Source organism: Pinus tabuliformis, chromosome 2_1, assembly GCF_031772625.1.
Source record: "Pinus tabuliformis cultivar Carrire ecotype Pingquan chromosome 2_1, CPIR1, whole genome shotgun sequence".
Lineage (NCBI taxonomy): Eukaryota > Viridiplantae > Streptophyta > Pinopsida > Pinales > Pinaceae > Pinus > Pinus tabuliformis.
This window is the reverse complement of record NC_142299.1, coordinates 265,862,684-265,879,472: the sequence shown is the minus strand read 5'-3', so window position 1 is coordinate 265,879,472 and position 16,789 is coordinate 265,862,684.

The window sequence follows — 16,789 nt, the reverse complement described above, 5'->3', positions numbered from 1 at the left end:
ATATGCGAGGTGGTCCTTGAAAGACACTTCCAAGCCAAGAGGAGTAGATGGAGACGAGAGGAGCACACAGAGGCACCAAGCCATCAGAGAGCCATGTCAAAGCAAGAGGAATGTTTCCTGTAAAACAGGCATATTGGAGCAAATGGATCGAGAGGAGCAGATGGAGCAAGAGGAGCCAAGAGGAGAAATATATATAGAGCCATCGGTATATGCCAAAGAGGAGGTGCACACAGAGCCATCAGAGGAGCTATCAGAGCCATACTTATAGATCATACATATATGCCAAAGATGAGGAGAAATGGAGCAGACAGAGTTATCAGGAGCCTATCGGGAGCAGAACAGCTATCAGAGAGCCATATGAGAGCAAGAGGAACGTTGCTTGTAACATAGCCATATATGCCGCAGATAATAGATATCGGGAGCATACACATATATAGGAGCAAGAGGAGCCATATCGAAGGAGTGTCAGAGCAGAGGAGCCATATCGAAGACAATACTTCATATATATATAGTTGTGTTTAAATCCAAACTTTCATCAAAGCGGGAGAATACATAGGAGCCGTTTGATCTGCCAGATCAACGGTCCAGATGAAATCGCGGAGGAGCAGAGAATCCTTATCGCATCGGCGAAAGTCGATTGGAGTTGTCGGAACTGTTTCAAGGTGCAAGCTCCGAAATCCGGAGCCGAAACTCTTATCAAGCAAAATAGAAAGCATATCGGGTCTGCGGAGGACTTGTATCATTTCGGAGGTAGCGATCAGCGAAATCGCCGAAGCATCCGGAGCTGAAATTAAGTTAGGAAGGAGTATGAGGTGTCTGGTCCACATTCCTTGTCAGAGAATGGAGCAATAGTGCAGTGGACGTGATATGTGACTTAGCGCTAACCGTCCGATCTGAAGGAATAATGGACGACAGAGATCTAATCGGCAATCGACATATCAGAGCGATCACGTCGGAAGGATCGGGGGAAGAGATATGTGACATCGCCGATAATTGGAGCCAAAATATTATAAAACAGAGCCTAAAGGTGCGTCGGGTCCGCAGACCCTTTTTATTGCAAAAATGCCGATGCGAACCTGCTGAAAAGCCAAACCCGAAATCATTAAGAAGCAGAGTATAGAGGGTCGTTGGGTCCGCAGAACTATCGCATCGCAAGAGGCCGTGATAACACCGACATCCCGGGCCCGAAGTCATTTTAGGAAGGGATGTAATTGGCATATCGAGTTTGCAAGGGCGTCGGAGGTCGGAGTTAAGGGATTAATTGGGATCGCCAAAATTCGGACCCGCTGATAATTATAAAGGCGGGCGGATAAGATTTGAAATCTGCGAATGTTTATATTGAGCAGAATTACATGGGTTCCCATGTATTAAAATATATGTGACCGCGGGGTTTTATAGTGTTGGCCATATATTTGTATATGTGCATTTCCGTGGGGCTTTAAAGCTTAGCCCGATAGTTAACACGCGGTTGGGCGGTTGCTTCCGATGCGTGATTAAAAGCGCCGATAAAAGGGTGGCTGTGATTCTAAGTATGTCCAAGGTTTATAGAAGGCACATAGCCTAAGGAAAGATTTCGATGGACATAAAAGCGGTGATAAAAGGGTGGCTCCGATTCTTAATTATGGAGGCAAAAATACTGTAAGGAACAGTCCCGATAGCTTGAGAAACCAAACCATGGAGATTATGATTATGATAAGGACGTGGATGTCCGTTAAAAAATGCCATCCCTGTGTATGCCCACAATTATTGGCAAAGCAGCGCTGTTACAAGTTTTTGAACTTGTGTTCCCTACGGATGACTCGATCCTTGCTCATTGATTCAACGTGTCCTGTGAAAACGAATGGACAGAGGAAGCTACAGCGACAAACACGCCAACAAGTGAGGAAGCTGAAGCAGGCGAGAAGGAAGCCAAAGAGCCAGTGAGAAAGAGGAAATGAATGGACAAAGACAGGTATGCATAAAACAGTAAATAGAGGACTGCATGTGTGTGATGGTTGTTGCAAACAAACCAGAATATGAGGTAGCAGAAACAGCAGACGCGGTAGAGCATTGTTTGAATTTGCTAGTGAACACTGCTGCAGTTGTTGAACACTGTTGGAGCTGTTGTGGGGGTGAAGAACCAGAGTGTGAGGTAGTAAAAGCAGTGGAGGCTGCAGAAGCAGCGGAGGTTATAGAGGCAGCAGCAGCAGAAAAGGCTATTGGAGACTATGCATGGGCAATGTGCGGAGCTGTGAAGACTCATCCATAAGAAGACATTGTTTTCATTGATACCGTAGTTTGGAGACTACAGTGAAGCTGTAAATAGACAGAACTCAGCAGAGAAGAGTTCTGAGAGCAGAAGGATTGGAGTCCTTGGGGTTGGAGCCTTAAAAGTGAGAAGAATGGGAGTCCTTGAGGCTGGTTCCTCAAAAGTGAGATTGGATTGGATTCCTTGGGGTTAGTGCCTCAAAAGCAAGAAGGATTGAATTCCTTGGGAGTTGGTGCTCTTAAGTCCAAGATTGGTGTCTTGGGAAAATAGAGTTGGTGCTCTGGAGGTTGGAGCCTCACCAAAGTCCAAGTTGGAGCTTGGCAACCGATTGTGACCATCTATATATTGTATTTATTTTACTGCATAGTTATATTAATAAAAGCATTTATTATTGTTGTTCATATTGTGTTCTGAATATATATGTTTTAACTGGTAAAACAATAGTGGGAAAAAGAAATATTGATTCACCCCCCTCTTAGTATTTCCAACAGGAATAACACCTGTTAAGTTGAAGAACAACAAGTTGAGATTCCATATTCACAATCAATGCATGAATATTAAGGTTAATAGCCTCAACCAATAATTCAATGATGGTGTTATATTCAACGACATTGTTTGCGGTACACCCTAGACAAACACTTTGAAGGTCTACTAACTCACCGTGAGGATCGTAGATCACCCATGCCATGGAAGAAAGATTCTAGGTACTGCGACAGGCACCATCAGCAAAACCAATATAAGGTGCAACAGACATCTGCACAAGAAGTAAAAAGACACAATAAGTGGCAATAACACCTACACACCAAGCCAAACATGCACACACTGAAAAACACACTTATGTACATAGTAGATGCATGAAAGACTCATGCATAATATTTTTTAAGATAAAGCCCATTCCGGGGCTTATCTAAAGGGTTTCCTTCATAGTCAATTAGCTCATAGGCCCCTTTCTGCAAAATGCATTTCACAATATAAGGCCCATGCCACATAGGTTCGAATTTTCCTGCCCCCAGCTTATCATTTGCAGATCGTACAATAGGACTAAATCTCCCTCAATGAAAGAACGAGGATTAACAGTTTGATCGAAGTGAGTTTTCACTCTTCTTCTGTGCTTCGATGACTAAAGAAGTAAGTCGACGGGTCTCGTCTAGCAACTCTATATAAAGAAGACGTTCTTCTATAGGAGTAGTATTCTAGAGTAATTTGACAACTAACTTGAGTGAAGGTATTTCACATTCAATCAGAAGGGTAGCCTCTAGACCATAAATGAGTTGAAACAGTGTGAATCCAGTTGCATCCTTCACTGAGGTACAATAGGCCCATAAGGAAAAAAACAACATCAAATGCCAATTAGACTTTTGCATTCCAATGGTATGCTGAAGCATCGTAACCAACACCTTGTTGACGGCTTCGACTTGGCCATTGGCCTGAGGGTAATAAAGCGTCAAACTATCATGATGCAAGCCTAACTGGGTTGTTAACTCAGTCATCATATGACCACAGAAATGAGAACTGTGAGCAATGACAATAGCCTGAGGGACTCTGAATCGAGTAATCACATGATTGAATGGGAATTGCATAGTTGTCTTACCATCATTGGACAATGTAGGCATCGCCTCAGCCCATTTTGTAAAATAATCGACGACAACGATAATATACCCATGCCCCCCGGTTGAGTGAGGGTTAGAGGTCATAAAATCTATGCCCCATTTAGCAAAACAGCCAACGGTAATGAAAAGATGCAAAGGGGATGGTCGTGCATGCATCTTCCGTTGGTAAATTTAGACACGTGGTAGGAACGGATAAAAAGAATGCAATCCTTAAAAATAGAGGGCCAAAAGTAACCAACACGGAGGATTTTTTGGGAATTAACATAACCAGACATATGACCACCACATGCGCTAGAGTTGCAATCATTCAAGACCCTTTCAGCTTCCTCGAGCGTCAAATAATGATTGAGAACTGAATCAATGCCAAGTTGGTACAAAGTGTCCTCAACGATACGATAAGGCTGAGAATGGTGGTGAATACGTCATCGAGCATCCTTAGACAAATCGAGACGGAAAGAAGATGTCTGGAGATAGACAATAATGTCACTGTACCAGGGGTCGAGGGTACTGATCAAGAAAAAAGTGTCGTCTGGGATGCGATCCTCTATCCAAGAGGGAGCGGTAGCAGATGGTAACGAGAAAATCAACTTAGTGAAGACAAGTGACTTCTTAGACTTGGTGGTAGTAAACTCCAAATCAAACTCTTGAAGGATAACAATCCATTTCGAGTACTTGCCCCCCAGCAATTGACGTGACAAGATGTACGTCATCGGGTTGCAATCGGAAATCACGGTCGTCGTACACAACAAAATATAATGACGGAAACGTTGGACAGCGTGAACGGCCACCAAGGTGAGCTTCTCGACATAAGCATATCGAGTCTCAGTGTCAAGGAGGTTGCGGCTAAGATAATAGATAACGTGCTCAGAACCATCGTTGTTGTCTTGAACCAAAACCATGCCAATAGTGCTATCAGCAGCAGCGAGATAAAGAGTATAGTCACGATGGTAATCAGGTGGATGCAATAAGGGAGCAGAAATAAGAAGTGTCTTGAGTTGCTCAAATGACTTTTGGGCAGTGTCATCCCAAACAAAGGGAGTGTCATGCTTAAGGAGACGCGTATAACCTTTAGCAATCTCAGTGTAGTTAGGGATAAAACGACGTAGGAAATTGGCTTTGCCTTGCAAACTCTGCAACTGATGCAAAGAAGTAGGGGGTGGGAGATTTAGTATAGCTTTAACTTTGAGGGGATCGAGATGGATGCACTCTTTAGAAACGACAAACCCAAGAAGTCTCTTGGATTCGATGCAAAAGACACACTTATGCGGATTGAGACGAATACGGTAATGTCTATAGCGAAGAAAAATCTCACGGAGGTGGTTCAGATGGTCAGAACTCTTATCTGAATGAGCCAAAAGGTCATCTTGATATGGTTGAACAATGTGTTGGATGTCATGAAATGCATAGGTCATTGCTCACTGGAAGGTGGCACCAGCATTCTTAAGGCCAAAAGGAAGCTTCTTGTAAGCAAAGGTACCCCACAAGTAGATGAAGGAAGTTTTGTTTTGATTGGAAGGCAAAATATTAATTTGGTTGTAACCAGAAAAGTCGTCCATAAATGAGAAAATCTCACTCCTAGCACTATCGTCGATGAGCTAGTCGATAAAGGGCATATGATAATTATCTTTGGGACACGCACGATTGATGTCGCAAGAATCAACAAAAACCTTAATAGTGCCCTACTTTTTGGTGATAGGGAAAATATTAGAGACCCAGTCAGTCAGTGGGATAGGGTAAATGAACACTGCCTTGAGAAGTTTTTCAACCTCTCCTTTAATAGTCATGGCTTTTCTCAGGTGCACAGGGCGTAAACGTTGTCGAACTGGTTTGGTACCAGGATATGTAGGGATCTCATGTACCATGATACGAGGGTCAATACTAGGTATTTCTTCATATGACCAAGTGAACACGTCACGAAACTTTCTGAAAATATCGGTGTAAAGCTGAATCTCTTCTCGAGTACAGGTAACTCCAATGTGGATATTCTCAAAAATCCCTGGTTTGACAGAGATGTCAATGGGCATAGTTTGCATAATTTTCCCCATATTTCCTTCAAAGAAAACTTCATGAATCTGAATAGGCATCTGAAGTGGCTAAGAAGGAATATAGGAAGAAAAGTTCTCTAGACAGGTAGTCATGGCCCTATGGCTTGGGAGAAACGAGGAACGATGGTGATGATCAGACCAAGGAGGACCCTCAAAAGACATAGTTTGTAAAGTTGCTTCATCTAAAGGAAAAGTATCTTGTAATGGATCTAAAGAAATAATATCTCCTAGCCAAGGGGATTGCACATGGGTGTCGAGAGATCTACTCAATGGAGTAGGATCGGAGGATGAAGCCGATGCTGAAACAATTTATACATAATTGGCAGGACTCAATGGCATGACATCACCCCAGGAGTCTACCTGATCGATAGGGGGAACTACCCAAGGATCAAAACAGATAGAAATCATGTTAATGGGGGTGACGTTGGGAGGTGGGAGTGAAAAGACACCCATAAGAGTAGGATCTTTGAAGAGTCCAGTGCCCACACTTTCATAGGGAACAGTGGTATGCTCCACAAATGGGACGTTGCCATCCGAAGAAGAAGAGGTGAAGAAGGACAGTTGATAAACCATGATAATTTTCCCTTGGTGGGGAAAAAAGGACACGGAATAGAGATAAGGCCATAGCATGCAAGGTGTATGTCCATCTTCGACCTAACAAAAGGTAGTAAGTCAAATTTGCATCAACAACTTCGAATTCAACCTCAACTGTCTTCCCCTCTAGAGTGATAGGCAAACGCGGGAGGATACGAAATGGACAGGAATCTTTTCCATCAAAGGCTTCCAAAGTATTAGGAGATTGACTCAACATCGGGGAACGGATGGCCTTCCAACAAGCAACAGACATGACGCAAGTGGAGTCGCCCTCATCAATAACAGCACAATGAATATTCTTCGAGTTAATGATAACTTGGATGAGGAAAGCAATCTGATGAGGCAATCACAATACATGATAGTCAAGATCGAAAGTAATCAAGTCTGAATCGGCCAGGTCAATGCCACCAATGGCTGATAACAGAGAGTTCCTTTGCGAGGGACAACTCTGGAGGACTTCCAAAGTGGACATAGCTGAAGGGGCTTGGGATAAGTCCTAAACAATGCCATAGTGTTGCATGGCACAAGCATTGGGGTTATAAGAAGATTTCCAGAGCACTCCCTTGGTAGGAGGTCGAATGACTGACTTAGTGCTAGGTTGTTCAATATGGAGAGGGCCAGAACTGGATGAAGGAACATTTGAAGGGACTTCAAGTTCCTTTCTGGCGAGTGGAGGATATTCTTTCGATCGAATACTTATATGAATGGGAATAGTCCCAACCATAAAAACTTAAGAGAAAAAAGTGGAAGAGGACTGAGGTTGATCGACCACCATTTAGCTTTGTTGAGAGGGAAAAGACTCTTTAAGCACAACAGGAGTTCCGGGAGTCCCCTTAAGCAAACGAATAACCTCAGACCATCTAGAATAGTATTTAATGTAGTGATCCTTGTCACATATGAGACAAGGGTATTTGGGTTTTCATTTAGTACCATCATCAACCAAAGGCTTAGGAGGGTCCTGCTTCGGTGGATCAGGTTTATTTTTGCCTTTCCCCTTTTTCTTACCTTTGAAAGCTTTACCTGACGCAGTGGACTGGACGACATCAACTTTGGAAGTTTTACAAGTATTAGATGTGGTTTGAGAAACATTTTCACTAGGAGAAGTAGATTTTTACTTCACAGGGGTCACGGAACACTTGCGGGAGGATGAAGTAACAGAACCAATAACACCATCGACAGATGGCATTGACGGAGCCTTCATAGTTCCGAGTCACAAAGCATCAGGCAAGTAATCATACATCGTACTAGATTGGGAATAAACCAAATCAAGGTACTGAGCATGTGCGATAGCTTACTCTTCAGTAACACATGCCCCCATGGCAATATCTCAGGCTATCAGACCGACAAATGAGGTAGTAAACTAGTTAGTCAGAAGCTGATAGGGGATCCAAAACTTAATCAAACGATGCCGCCTTCTCCACTCATGAATATGATCAAAGATGTGTGTCACTATGTCTTGTTTCAGAGAAGTAAGGAGGTGTGTTCATATTTCATAATGAATTGGAAACTAAAAGTGGGTAAGAAAATGCCATCGCAATCGAATTGAAATCCTGGAAAGTTCCACGAGCAAGTTCAATATACCATTTCACGGCAGACCCAGTGAGAGTCCGTTGAAAAAGACAAAGGTGGATAGAATCGTCAAGCCATGAGTTAGATGAGCACCAAAGGTGATAAGTCATGACACGCGCTTGAGGGTCCTCTTTAGATTTACCATCAAATTTAGGGAAATCACTGGGAATTTTGGTCAGAACTAGTGGCCATTATGAAGGATCAGATCGTTCGTCAGCTTGGACACATCAGGCAGTTCCAAGGTTGCTAGGAAAGGTAATTGAGGATTAAAGGACATCATAGGCTTCTCATAAGAGCCAGCATTACGGTTCCATCCAACCCCTTGTTGCCCCCATGGGTTTGGGCCAGAAGGATTTTTCCCATAAGGGTTTTGTCCATATGGATTATAAGTATAACTGAACAGTTGACCCAGGTTTTGACCACCAACAACCCATTGGTTACTAGCTTGACCGACAGGGGTATCATAGGGTTGCTGGAAATTTTGATAAGGATGGACCTGTGGTTGCTGATAATTTTGATACAGAGCACCCTGAGGTTTCCATTGTTGTTGTTGAAGTACTTGAAGACCGTATTGTAGCTAAGCTCCAAACTGCGCTTGAGGCCTAGGCTACATTTGATAAACACATCAAGCTTGAAATCCAATTTGGGTTTGGAGACCAGGTTGAGTCTAGAGTCCAGCCTGAGTCTAGAAACTGGCTGGGGCTTGAGAAATAGTTAGTGTTTGAACGCCTGGCTAATTGAGAGATGGATTGATTTGACCAGACTGTTCTCCTTGTTGAAACTGGGGTTGATGCAACTGGTTAGAATGCTGGCCTTGTTGGTACTAAGGTTGACCCATTTTCCCAGAAGGTTGAACTTGCTGGGTAATAGATTGACCTTGCTGAAACTGAGGCTGGCCTATTTGACTAGAGGGTTGAGTTGGCTAGACAGTAGGCTGGCCTTGCTGGATCTGAGGCTGGCCTACTTGACCAGAGGGTTGACCTAGCTGGACAGTAGGTTGTCCTTGCTAACTCTGAGGCTAGCCTACTTGACTAGAGGGTTGACCTTGCTGGGCAACAGGTTGGCCTGGCTGGAATTGAGGCTGACCTGGTTGACCAGAAGGTTGCCCTAAATAAACAAAAGAGGAACCTGTAAGGGCTGAAGGTTGTCCCTGTAAGGGTTGTCCTTGTAGGCCTGAAGGTTTCCCTTGATATGGTTTCCCTTGATAGGGTTGCCCTTGATACGATTGTCCTTGAATACCAGAAGGTTGTCCTTGTAAAAGTTGACCACCATGGTAGGCAGTATGAGACCAAGCAACTGATAATGGAATGGAAACTTCAACCGTAGGTTCAGGGGGGAGGGACCTAGTATGATAAATATGAGCCCCTCGAGGATCATAATAGTGCAATGGATTATGTAAATAGGATGGTGGTTGGGAGCCCAGAAGGTTATGATTTGCGTTTTGAAGAGAAAACATATATTGCTCATATGACCACCCCGCTGGAATGGAACCAAAAAAAAAGTGGGACATTACCCATAGGGTTAACGACTCCAGATGCTAAGGATGAAGGACCAACGTTAGCGGGTTCAACAGAAGGCCTAGTAACAATGGTAAACACTGAGGATGCAATGATGGCACTAACAGTAGGAGCTATAGAAGCCACACAAACAGTGGGTTGTGACGGAACAAACATGACTGTGATGTTGTGGATTTGAGGTATGAAAGGTTCTGAGGTCGAGGTTATAGCACAAGACCACATAGAACTCTGGTTTAGAGACATGGAACTCATGATGTCAGACATGGCGCGATAGTGAAAGGGAAATGTCACACCAAGACCTGAGTGAAAAGGGAAGCCCTCTGAGGGGAGAGGAATTTCTCCGCTTGTCACAAGGTTCTCTTCACTAGTAACAACACTCATCTCATCCATGTCGAAAGAGAACATTGTCACTGAAACACCAGGGGGAGTAAATGGGAAGTTTTATTCTGAAGATTCCCAAATAGGATTCCAATTGATATCGTAAGGCTCCCCTCCCGGAGCTCAAGAGTCAAGAGGTTGAATACTTTGGATAATAGGAAGGGTACCACCAAATGACCAATACCTCAGAAGAGATGGGAGATGCAGAGCCTTCGTCAGTTGGTAAAGGGGACAAGACTGGTGAGTCCACCAGGATGGCCTAACTCAAAATCCGAGAAAAAGAGATAATTGAGTAGGGTTGCAACTCTATGCAAACCAAGAACACGGCCAAGATTAACAGGTAAAATGTGATCGTGGACAAATAAATTTTATGACATAGGAACGAAACTTAACCTTTTCATGTTTAAAGAGTTGATAAAAAGGAAAAAATATTACTCTAGTCACCTTCGAATGTCTAATGAGCCTGAAAGGACAAGTGCTTAGATGATCCTTTTACTTTTAAGGAGTCGAAAAGGAACGAAAGTGACTGCTCAAGAGTACTAGACAAGAGGTTTACCAGACAAATCGCAAAACTACATATACACCTTGGTGATCAAATGAAAGAGAAAGGACCAAGGACTTTTCGTACGACAGTCAATCTTCTCGAATGTTGTGTTCAGTGTGTTACGATTCGTAAGTCAGCAAACTCAGCTTCCTATGGATAATAGGTTGATAACCTAATGGGGTCTCCCTATATATACTCGATGGTACAGGGAGCACAAATTCGTGCTAGTACCTATTGGATCACAGACGGTGGAATCACCCAACCTTAGTGAAAACAATAGTAACTAGGTTTAACGACGTCGGAGCACGTCTCTAGCCTAAACCTCTAGATAAGTGTGCATTAGGTTCCAATGCATTGTTAGGTTCATTCAATAGATATTAAGAGTTAATCTTGGATTAAGTTTCTGTTTTTAGGCCCTCCCGAATGTATTTCAACAATTTCTAGGATGCAACTACAATGAGTAAAACACCATTCCTTTTGATGAACAACTACCTAAATGAGGGTAAGGAGTTCATTTCCAAGCGAACGCAAACCAAGACAAGCAAATGCAAGAACAACAGTGCATGCAAGCAATCCAATCACTAAGAAACGCAATGCACCAATGCACTTATCTTGTAACTACTAATGAATGATTTGAAATTTGCTTCGAACTTCTCAATCATGAAAACTCAGTAATGCAAATGCACCTTCACTTTCATATGCTATATGAATGCAATTTTTTTTACTTTTGAATTTTAATGACAAACAAACAAGTGTAGGCCTAACTGATCCAAACAAATGTAATCTATGGAAATCAAATCAATATGAGAAACTGGTTCAATAACCAAACACTAAAGACCAATCAGAAAAAAAGACAAGCAGTAGAACAACCTCAAACAAATCAATCAGATGGTTGTGGATGAATCTTGGACGGATGAGTAACCCAAACAAATGACTTCTTGATGAAACCTTGAAAAGGGCTAGGTCACACAATCTAAAAACATAAGACTCAAATAAATGAAACCAAGGAGAAAGTAGCTTAAACAATACAGTCAACACAAGTGTGATAAGAGACGAGAGATAGTAGGGGATAAGAAGTGTTGGCTAATCTAGAAGGTAAGGCTGTGAAAAACAACCTTACAGGAATCATCGCAGGGGTTGAACTAGCAACATGAGACGAAAACCTAATCGTCGCAAGCACAAAGCTAGCAACTGAGCGATATCGTCACAAGTGTACACTTGCATTCGACGACGGTTCAGTTCTAGGAATCGTTGCAGCTGTAGGATGGGATATCCGCGATGTACAGCTTGACCAAAGAGGACAAGCATGACTCGTTGCAGTTGTTAAGCTATAAACAACAACAATCTCAGTTAAGAGAAAAAACAAAGAAAAAACACCTAAAGGACACCAGACTTATCTCTTAGACGGTGAGAGGGACTACCAGATTGACTCAAGTAACCTAGAACACTAATGGCTCAGCCCCAAAACTAAGAGACACTATGTAATTCAATAAAAAACAAAGCAAGAGTAAAACAAGAGACAACACATAAAGGAGTTCCCAGTATGGTCTCCAACTTGTGATGTAGGTAATGTTCCCTCTGCGGATAGAGGCAACCCCTCTAGCCCTAGAGTGGGTCTAGTCACAGCAAGACAAAACAACAGCTAATTTCCTTAAACAGTCATTATTGAAAGAGCCTACCTCAAACCGGTGTTCGATGGAGCTTTGTTTTAATGCTTCAGCTATCGTTTCCTTTTCCTCGATGAGAGATTCACCTGAAAGAAAAAAAGAACAACGGAACACATAACAAAGCACAAAAATGATCTATTCACTTACAGATTCAAGGAACCATAAGATATCAAGTATATTTTACACATGACATAGGAAATCACCATTGATTGTATTAAAATGAATAAAAGCAAAGCTTACAACCAAGCCTTAACGTCGCAAGCTTCCTCGAAGGGTCCAGCCAATATGTTTCTTCAAGCATTCACTCTCAAAAGGGTCTCCCAAGAGGTTGATAACTCTCTCTCTCACTCAAAAGCACTAGTACAAGGCTAAGGCAATCCACAACCAATTGCTAGACTGTCAATAATTCACACTGCAAACTATCAATCTCACACCAAAACTAGCTAATTTGCTCCAAACCAAAAACTAGCTGATCATAGCAATGGGGAATACTTTTATAAGAGGAGGAGCCTCCATAAATGAGGGAGAGGGAGCTTATCCTCAAGGGAGGTTTCTCAAAAGGTGGAACCACCATCCCAGAGGAGGAAAGGCGAACTTCCTTGACCCAAAAACCAATTCCAGAACCACCCAGAAGCATTATGTTTGAACTAATTCGCCATATCTGGATCGTCGCGAGTCAAACACTGGGACTCAGAGACAATGTTGTGGGGCAAGAGTGTATTTAGAGCTATCATCACAAGAAAGATATTGATGACTTACGACGAGCTCTAAAATCTGACTGTCACAGAGAACAAATGTACCCCTACGACGACGTCACGACATTCTAGCTCATTACAACAAATCATCGCAGGCAGAATGAGGTTTACTTGCGATAATATTGAAACATGGGTAAAAAGGGTCAATCTTCAGGATTAAAGAGAATTTTTTAATCTTCTTTAAATGATTGGAAGATGTGGACACATTTTTTTGAGGTATGACACAGAGAAGATGTCACTCAGGGACTAACTTTATACGAGATTAGGGGATACAGGGTCATTCACAAATTACTATGTAATAGGTTGGGGGGGTTGGCGGCAGGGAAAATTTTAAGAACCACCCTAAATTTGTATGTATAATAAATGGGCGAATCCCCATGATACATAGGAAAAATGGAAGGTGATTTTATCGCTAATATAATATGTATATATATATATATATATATATATATATATATATATATATATATATATATTGGCGAATCTCTCACCAGATGATATTATCTTGTAAAGTCTTGGCGAATGATTTGTTAAAGTATGAAACCATATATGATAATAATAAAACATATTCATTAAACTGTAATATACTAACATACATGTTTGGAAAAAAAAAACATAATTTTCACTTCTTACAAACAATGTTGCAAGTTTTAGTGGCCATGTTTGTTATGGTAGGAGAGATTAATGTTTTCTCTAGAACTCTTGTCAAGCTACCACTTTTGCCAAGCTATCAAGTTTCTTTCTTATTCCATAGACTCCAACTGTGAGATAAAAAGGAAACACATCAAGTTTGTTTACCCCAACACGCCAACAAGTAGCAAGCCCCAACTATATAATATAATGAAGTAGTAGGTATCCCAAATTCCTGAAGGGGATCTAATGGAAAGAAGTGACTATTGTCAGAAGCCTTCCAATCAATATATAAATATATAGATGTAGATTTATTATTATTTTAATTGGAAATCTTCAATTAAATAATAAAATTTAATTACGTCTCTCCCAATCTAAATTTCTTATTAGCATAATTCACTACCTTCATACCATTTTTAACAGCGTTGTAACATGTGGATTAATTTCCTTTTTGGTGCACAATCTCCACCTTTTAGGACAATATGGTGTAGTGACCCAACCCCTACAGATCATTATGACAAACTAAGACTAGTAGAGAAGATGAAAGGTTGTACGAACCAACATATTTTTCAAACAACTAATCCAATATCAATACCTTAACTCTTTCATGAAGATATCACATTGAGAATGTTTGAAAAATGGTGGGAAATCTGGGTAGCGACTATCTCTCTTTTGCGAGACTGATGCGGAAAGAGTTAAGATTTCATTGTTTTGAATTTTTTTTGTTAAATCAGAAAAACCAATATTAATGGATATATTGGTATTTTTTTATTAAATTTTGTGAAGTGACTAAATGTAGCTTTAAACATTCACCTTAAGATTTTTTTTACAATATAATTTCCTAAGTCTATTTAATATCTTCATTATCATAAAAGCCAACCGATATCCATCTTAACTCCACCTCTACCACTCTTAGAGTGATGAAATCTAATTATCCCTCCCAACACTTGGTAGACTCGGAATTAATATGGATCTAAGCTGATAGAATCTCCCCTTTAAATAGTTTATGATCACATGAATACCATGGTAGTACCATGGGTTAATACCATGGGTTATCATAAACCTGGAGCTTAAAAACTACCATTAGTAATTTATAAAAATTAATAAAATTAATAATTGATTTTTATTTTAACCAAGTTAAAATGTTTAAGTGACATTAAATTACAAGATGAATTTCTACTCTTGATCTACCAAGCCACGAGAGGGATCAAATATTTTTTCACTCTATGTTAGTTTGCATATCACGATATTTGATCTAGAGTAAAGATGGATCTATGCTAGTTTAATTCCCCCCTTTAAATAGGTTGCATTCCACGTGAATACCGTGGGTGAATACCATGTGCCATCTTTAATTTTATTAATACTAATATTAGGGATAATAAAGCTTTTTTGCATGGTATTAATAATAATTTGGCCCATGGTATTTGACCCATAGGCTTCACCTAAATATAACACATTTTTGAGTGTTTGTAAATATAAGGTGGCATATGGAATAAATATAAAAAATGTTTTATTTATTTACCATACCTTTAGTTTATTTATATTTTTATTAATTTACCATACCTCTTTTATAAATATGGTATTTGGCCCATAGGATTCAATTAAATAAAACCTTTTTTTTGAGCTTTCTCAAATAAAAGGAGGGTTATGGACTAAATATAGAAAGAGGTTTTATTTATTTACCATACCTCCACTTTATTTATATTTTTATTTGTTTACACGCTTGCGTGTTCATAATATAAGGTGACATATGGAGTAAATATAAAAAAATGTTTTATTTATTTACCATACCTCTCGTTTATTTATATTTTTATTAATTTACCATAGCTCTTTTATAAATATGGTATTTGGCCCATAGGATTCACTTAAATGAAACCTCGTTTTTTAGCATTCTTAAATAGAAAGAGGGTTATGGACTAAATATAAAAAGAGGTTTCATTTATTTACCATACCTCTAGTTAATTTGTATTTTTCTTATTTACCATACCTTTGGAGTAAGTATTAAAAGAGCTTTTATTTTTTTACCATACCTCCACAGTATTTATATTTTTATTTATAACTATCATAAATACATTTACTTGAAAATGAGGGAAAATGGAAGATTGTAACTCCTAATTTAAAGGGCTAAATTTTCTTTTTTTACCCACTCCCTTAAAATAAGGTGGGCTAACCTCCATATCTAATTTCTTTATAAAATAAATTTGAGGTGATTTGTAACAATGTACTATGATACAAAAAATTCACCCAATAAAAATATTAAAACCCTTAATTTAGGCCAAGGGCAAAAATTCGTCCCTAAAATTTTCCATGGGTGGTGGGGTTGGTGGGCCCCCACCCCCTTTTTTTATATTTTTTTGTTTTATAAAAACAATATGCCATTTTAAAAAAAATTGTTTTTAAGTCATAAGATTCTTTTTAACTAGGCCAAAATTTCGCCCAAAATCTAGCAGGAGTTGGATGGAATCCGGTTGTCGGGTTCTATCCAAATTGGGCCTCCTTAAGCCTGCCCAGTTAGTAAAAAGTCAACCCAACTTTGACTACTTCTAACTTCCTCATCCAGACTCAGATTGACGAAACATTTGCACCACCGCAATTAGGATGATGAGATCTACGCTCTAGTCTTGGTTTGAGAATAATCCAAACATTTTGATTTTTGAGTTTTCCTGAGTCCTCGTTGTCCTATGTGTGTCTCTGGAGCCACCTGGATCAGTCGTCCGCACTGAGGGGCTTTTGGTCCTCCAAAAGCATGAAAAATAATATGCAACTTCTCTATACCTTGTTTGCATCACAAGCGTCCTGAAAGGTCTCGCTTCCATATCCTTCACCTTTGTTCTTCGGAGCCTTAAGCGATGAGCCAAAACCTGCAACCTGTGCAACTTGTAGTACATTGTTTTACAAATTACACACTTGTCTTAACTTACGAACTAACGACCCAACCATCTCACACTTTCCATGAGTTTATAACGCATACTCGGTGGTCAAGTTTACAACAAGATGGATGCAATACCCCAGCTACAAAAACAAGGCCAACATATCATTATTACTTCAACAAGTGATGGAAAACACATCATCACTGCAACACACAACTTAGAAAGATAAGGCCAACACTATTTTCTCTTTAACAAGTGATGGAAAGCACATCATCACTTTTACATCTTTAAATGCAACAAATGATTTACAAAAGCATGACCATGACAAGATAAGATATCTAGAAACCATTTGTCACTTATCA